Source organism: Passer domesticus, chromosome 6 (genome assembly GCF_036417665.1).
Source record: "Passer domesticus isolate bPasDom1 chromosome 6, bPasDom1.hap1, whole genome shotgun sequence".
NCBI lineage: Eukaryota > Metazoa > Chordata > Aves > Passeriformes > Passeridae > Passer > Passer domesticus.
In genome coordinates, this window is record NC_087479.1 from 51525644 (window position 1) to 51532386 (window position 6743).

The following is a 6743-nucleotide window of genomic DNA, read 5'->3' on the forward strand; positions in this document are numbered from 1 at the left end:
TCAAAGATTAAGTTAACAATATAGCAGGAATATAGCAGGCAGTAAAAACACAAGCTGTGGTATGGAACTGCAGCCTGATTTGCAACTTCACAGTGGAAATAATCAGAGCTTGCTGATTATTTGATAAGGTTTTGCACTTTACTCATTTGCCATATCTTCAAAACAATATTCCTGGCTCATAAAGCTCATTTGAACAACACTGGATAATAGGATTTTGTGAGCCTAGAGCCAGGATTAAGATATGAGGCAAACTGGAAACTTCAATCATTACAATCCTGTAGCCTAAATGAGAAGTACTTTCACACACAGTGAGTCAGTCAATATGTCCCATTTCTCTTTGTGCCCACACAGAAAGAAACCTGACTTTAGGCCCTTTCCCGTGACTTCAAGTGATAGGAGTTTTCATCAGGACAAAGGAACAAAATCATTAGAACTCCTCATTAACTTCACCCCATATTGCAAAAGCTATTTGTACTCCCTCAAGTTGAAAGGAAAAATGTCAAGAGACAGATTCATCTGCTAATTTGAAGGACTTCCCAGAACAATGAGCAGAGTCAGTGTCTGAAACATCTGCTCCTCGCTCAAGAAGGGTTGCAAGATCTTCCAGGCCAGCCCTCCCAAAATTTTTGGTCTCTGCCCTAGTACTTGGAACAGCAGGCTGAGCAGAGTGCTCTGCACAGTGCTAGTCTGTTAGCATCTGTCCCCTGAGATTGTGACTGGGTGTCCCATGAAGACTACTAATCTTTTTCCTAAGGGGAAAAAATGCAAACCAGTAATTCAGTGTGACAACCTCATCAAAATGATAAAATGAATTATGGCTTTAAAACTTTATGCAGTGACTGTTCTTAATAACGTGGGAGTTAGAGAATAATGTTAAAAGTTTCAACTCAAAGACCTGGTTTCCTGTGCTGGCACCAGTCCTAACACTAAATGTTAACACATTAAGCATTCCTACATCTTCATTTTAAAGAGCAATTAGGAGACAGATATACTCACACTGGAATAACATCCCGTTCCTGTGTGTGTGAACACACACAGGGTGCACTTCCGACAGAAACCCACTGTGCTTTCCCTGAGTCCTTAAGGACTTCTCCACTTGCACAAGTTCACTGAATTCTCAAATTCACTGCAGCAGCTGACAGCTTTTCAGCCTACAGACACAGCTCCACCAAACATATCTTCAAAGGGGTGAAGGTGGCATTAAAAGTGAACACCTGCTCCTGTCCTGTGTTCCTCAACCTACCAAGCACATCTCCAAGGTCAGAAGCTCACAGCAGAATGCAACAAAAGCACTGGCTGTAGGAATTAGACCATTCATTTCCCTGAACAGCTTTAACTATCTGAGAATACACTCCAAGTTACATTACTCTAAACATGTTCACTGTGGATTAAGACAAGACAGGCCAGACTGGCTAACAACACAAAGCTGCAGACCTCAACTTGATGAGTAAGATCTCTTACTGTAACTCACTGCAGTCACCTCTATCCCAGAACAGTCTCCAGTTCTCTGCAACTAAACCATCCTCACTGCAAACTCTGATGAGTTTGCAGCAACCCCAAACAGGAACACACAATCCCCACACGAGAGGGTGGGTTGGCCATGAAGTGTTCATGTAGTAGTGGATCCCTATCCCTACAGTTTGTAGTAGTGTTGACTTCAGAAAATTCAACTGCTAATGGAGAACATATCTTTTAGGCTCAGTCCTTAGTGAAAAAAAACTTTCTAGTAAAATCTGACAACTGCTCAAAGCCTACAAGAATGAAAAGAGTATTTAAATCTGAAATTCCATAAGCAAACATCCCCATTGCTCAAATAAGTCTTAAAATCTTCTGCACAATGAAACAACAAGGACCAGGAAAAGGGTAGCTACAGGGAGAGAGGATTCTCCACCATGGCCTCTCTCTACCAGGGCAGAACTCTAGAGCAGCACAAGAGACCAGGATTTATGGAATCTGCACAGGACCCCATAAGTGGGCAGGACTTCTCCATGACATTTAACTTGACATAGCTCACCAGCATGAGGCATTTCTACATGAAAAAAACCAACAAACAGGAAAAGATTTTGCAGTCAAATAAGGAATAAAAGTGATGAGTACTAACTCTCAGATGATGTATGTACACCCGAAAAACATCCAAAACTCTTCCCAAAAGGGGGGAATTTCAGGTCTTGTAGGGTGTGACTCTCCAAGGCTTGGCAAAGCCACTTATAACCTCACCAAAGTTCAATTTGACTAAGAATGTTTACAAGCACAAAAACTAGGCCAAATTGAGAATGTAAATATTTGGATTCAGTTCCCCAAACTTGTCTCTGTCTGTGCTGCCAACTAAATCCCAACTTCAGACCAAAAAATCTGAAAAGCAACAGTTGCACACACTTTACAGCGCACAGACAAAACTAACACACATGGCACTCAGCAACAGGGGGAAAAAAAAGGGAAAAAAGGAAAAACCCCAAATTCGTAATCTAAACTAAACTTATTCTAAACAAGACATCAATGAAGTTTGGACCAAAAATCAACTCTGCTATCATTTCATACATTTTGAAAGTCTGATCAGTCCAGATGTTGGTCCTCTGCCCTGCAGGAGCCTGGGTTACATTAAACATAGCTAGATTACTCAAGATCTCATAGACAACATGATGTTTGTAGCACACAGTGGGAACTTTGACCTAAACCACATTCTCTTAAGCCATCCAAAGAAAGGACTCCCATTTTTCAGGCAGATGAACTGAGCAAAAACTTCTCTGGAATCACAGTAATTTATTTGGCAGCATCAGTCTCATATTCAGAAGTGATTTAGGAGCCCAGATCACCTGGAGTTCTCAACACACGATCTTTTCTTCCCTAGTTTTATCCCTTTTCTTTTAGGTATACATAAGAATGGCAACTGTGGATTCATGCAAGGGACTTTTGACCTCCCACATACACAGGTCCCAAGGGATACACCATATTCTCAGCTGCCCCTCTTCAAAAGTGTCAAATGCCTTTCAGTCCTACATCTCCATTGCAGATACTCACTGGAGGAAATCAGAGAGGTGAGGGTGTCATTAAGACCAGCATTTCTGTTGTTGTTGTTGTTGTTTGATAAGAATTTGGGCATCCTTACTTCCACTGCAGTAGACTAACAAAAAAAATCCATCCTTTCCCTCTTCAGTTAAGCAGGAAAAGCACGAATCTGGTTCTTTTGCTTTACTCAGCTGTGGGAAACTTGGGTTTACTTTCCAGTTAAAAGCAGGCTCTTCAGTGTACTTCACAGTGACCTCTTCACAAGGGGCTTGTATCATTTCTTTAAATGCCCCTACACTAAAAATAGTCCTGCTTCCTAAACATGAGTGTTTAGCAGTTCCAGGCATTCTGAGATCCTGCATACCACTTTAATTTTTTTTTTTTTAAACTGGCAACATTTATTTAACCAGCAATTAAAAAAAGGAGGCCCAGCCGCCCCAGTGATTCTTCCCAGAGGGTCTTAGATGTTTATGAAACACAATGAAAACAATAAAGTGGACAAAATCATGCTATTCCATCAAGTCCTTGGCAAGACTTCCCAACCAAGAATAAATTGGCATGGTATGTTACAGTCAACAGATTACACAATGGTTTACAGGGTCACCAATAATAAGGGGTCACACACTCCTTAAAGAGATACACTGTACATGAAGGCACTTGCTTCAAGGGAAAGAGCAATGCTTGATCCTGAGCTTCTTGGAGCACATCCTGGCAGCCACAGCACAAACATGCTGCAGGGGTAGGACAGGACAGGAGGCATCTCTGCCTCTGAGCCAGGAAGGGCAGTGACTGTGCCACACAGGCTGGCTGGGGGAGTTTAGCACCCTGAAGGGAGCAGCAGAAAGCCAGGCCAGGCAGGGCTCTCTTATCTCTGCACACAAGAGGAGAACACATGCTACATCCTTCTAGGAGCAGGACAGTCTCCATGCCCCAGTGAAGCCCAGCACCACCATCTCTGTCAACCTTTCCCAAAAGCCCCTTTCCTCACTCCATACTCTTGAGGAAACTGGTTCCACCCCAGAAACAAGATATCAGTTCCATGTCAGTCTTGTCACCCTTACCAGTGCACATACTGTAGCTAATTTTAAAAGGTGCTTGACTATACTCCTGGGTAACTCAATAAAGACATCACCATTGCTATAAATGTGTTGCAGCTTTATTTTAAATAATTAATCTTAAAGAAAGAGGGAAATGAATGTTCAAACCCATAAATCTTACTCTTACATGTCAACTTGGTAACAGATTTTCACTATGTCACCTGCATAACCTCATCACCACAATGAAAGTTAAATTTTGGTGCTCCTAAAACATAAATGATTTCATCAAACCTCACCTTAAATGCATGATACTCCTACCTTTGTCCTGTTAACTTACCCTTCCACTATATGGAAATTTTAATCCACCAACTATAAATTAATCATGTATAAACAAAACATTCTTAAGTCTTAAAGACAAATCAACCTCAATTCAATTCATCCTATCATCAAAAAGCAGACTACAACAGTTTCATCCTTCATCTTCCATGGGTTTTGATCATGCCAATTCTATTGCATTATTTAATATATGCCTGAGGTTAAGTCTAACTAGCCAGCATAAAAATGAAAGAAAACCTATTCCCCAAGTCAGCACAGGGTGTAGAAAACGCTACTACTGACATACTCCATGCAGTAATACTATGCACCCGGCTTCATTCAGCCTGACTACTAAATTCGAAGTACATTTGAGTGATAAAGCTGGAGTAAACACAAGAAGGCTCTCTCATATTTAACCGCTACTCTTTGATTGCAGTGACCTTAGTAACGCAAACTTGGTTTGGTACCAAGCCAAGAGCAGGACATCTGATTTTCCCACCAAGTGAGCTGCGGCAGAACTCCCTTAGCTCTTCAGCCAAATCTGTCCTGGGATCCTAAAGTCTTCCGCCGGAGTCCAGGTGGCTCCTCTGCACTTTTCAGCACGCACACAAACACCGCAGCCGGCCGGACCGACGATGCGAGTGGGCATCGGAAGGGAAGCGCCGCAGCTCCCCGTCTCCCCCAGCTCAGAGCCCCACGCTCGGCGCGCTGGATCCCCAGCCGGATTGGAGTTACCCCGTCCGGCCGAAGTGGTCCCGCGGGCTCTGTCCCTCCGCGGGTCTGTCCCTCCGCGGTGCCTCTGCCCTCGCCACCCCCGCAAAAAGCCGCGTCCCGCGAGGCACGGCGGTGGCACCAGTGCGGGAGCGCCAGTGTTCCCGCTCCGCCCGTGCGCAAGGACCCCCGCCCATCCGCGCTCCCCCGGGGCAGGGCAGGGCAGGGTCCCGCAAGGATGGCGGGGCCGGCCCGCACCGGCACGGGCTCCGCGGTGCGGGGAGCCGCAGCTCCCGGCGAGCCCCCGCCGCCCGCCGCCGCCGCCGCGCATCCCCGGCCCGCCCCGCTCGCGGGGAGCTCTCGGCGCGCAGGGACGGCCGCCCGGAGCACGAGCAATCAATCGTTTGTCCCCCCAGTCCCGCTCCCCTGCCCGGGTCCCCGGAGGCGACCACCGCCCGGCAGCGCGCCTCCCCGGCCCTTACCGAGGTGCGCAGGGATGCGCTCCCTCCGCCGGCCGCCTGCAGCCCCCGTCCCGCAGCCCGGGCGGTTGTAGCTTTTTTGGAGAAGCTGGGAAGAGGGAAAGAAAGGGGGGAGGGAAGGGGGTGGGAAGGGACTGAGATCGAGGGAGAGAGAAGTATGCGAAGGCAGGAAGTGGAGACGGCCACGACCAGTGCGGGAGATTAATGGGAACCAGTCACCCGGCAGCCAACAAAGAAACCTGCTCCCCCAGCGCAGCCCGGCCCGGCCCGCAGCCCCGGGCTGCCGAGCGAGCACCGCTCCCGCCGGCAGCGCTCGCCCCGGCCCCGGCCCCGGCCCCGCGGAGGGGTGGGCACCGCCTCCCCCAGCCCCAAACCCGCGTCCCGGCCAGGCGGGAGGGAGGGGAGCAGCCAGGCAGGGCCGGCTGCTCCGCGGGGAGATGCGATGGGCACAGGAGGAGGAGAGGAGCGAGCTCCCTGAGTGACAGCCTTCCTCCTCGCGTGGGGCGATACCGCTCGGTTTTTATTTAAAACACTCCGAGCGCTGGGCTCCTCTCGGGGCAGAGCCGCTTGCGGGGCAGAGCGGAAGGAAGGAGGAGTGCGGGAGGCGCGCTTCCTGCGCCGGGCGCGGGGCAGGCGGCTCCCGGCAGGGAGCTGCGCACCGGGGAGCCGCCGCGCCTTCCCGAGCACCCACAGCACCTGCGGAGGCCGAGCGAGGCAGCGGCGTGCCCCTGAACTCCGTGCCGGGTACCTCGGCTCCGATGCAGCCCCCGGAGCAGCAATGTGGAATGCCCAGCTCCCTGGGCAGCGCAGCCCGAGGTGTCCCGCTCGCTGGCACGGCCCAGCCAGCACCCCCAGGGCATCGCGCGTACCTGGGGGGGAAGAAAGCCCCGGCACGGCACATTGTCTGTGCGGGCCAACAGCATTGTGCGGGCCACCTCCCTGGCACACCGGCTTCTGATGGTTTGGCAGATGAGAATCCCACCCAAGACGTTTGATATAAAATAATACAGAAGAGGCAGGATGCGAGCTCTCGGCAGGACCATGAGTATTGCAAAATACAGACTGCTCCTAGATCCTGAAGTGTTACGTAGGCATTGATAAAACAAGTCACTTCACAACAGATTAATAAAATGATTCTAGGTACAGAAGAAAAATAAAGAGCAGCATGTATTCTGCAATTTGAAATACAAATTCC

The 6743-nt window shown here is 48.9% G+C and overlaps 1 protein-coding gene across 2 annotated transcripts in view; it reads right to left on the reverse strand.

Annotated features, from left to right (window-relative positions):
- DENND2B (DENN domain containing 2B) overlaps positions 1-5813 on the reverse strand; it is a 158523-nt gene extending 152710 nt beyond the window's left edge. For both annotated transcript variants that reach the window (XM_064425436.1, XM_064425434.1), the window contains exon 1: positions 5552-5813. The gene's annotated coding sequence lies outside the window, so the exon portion shown is untranslated. The remainder of the gene's footprint in view (positions 1-5551) is intronic.
- Between the last annotated feature and the right edge of the window lie 930 nt (positions 5814-6743).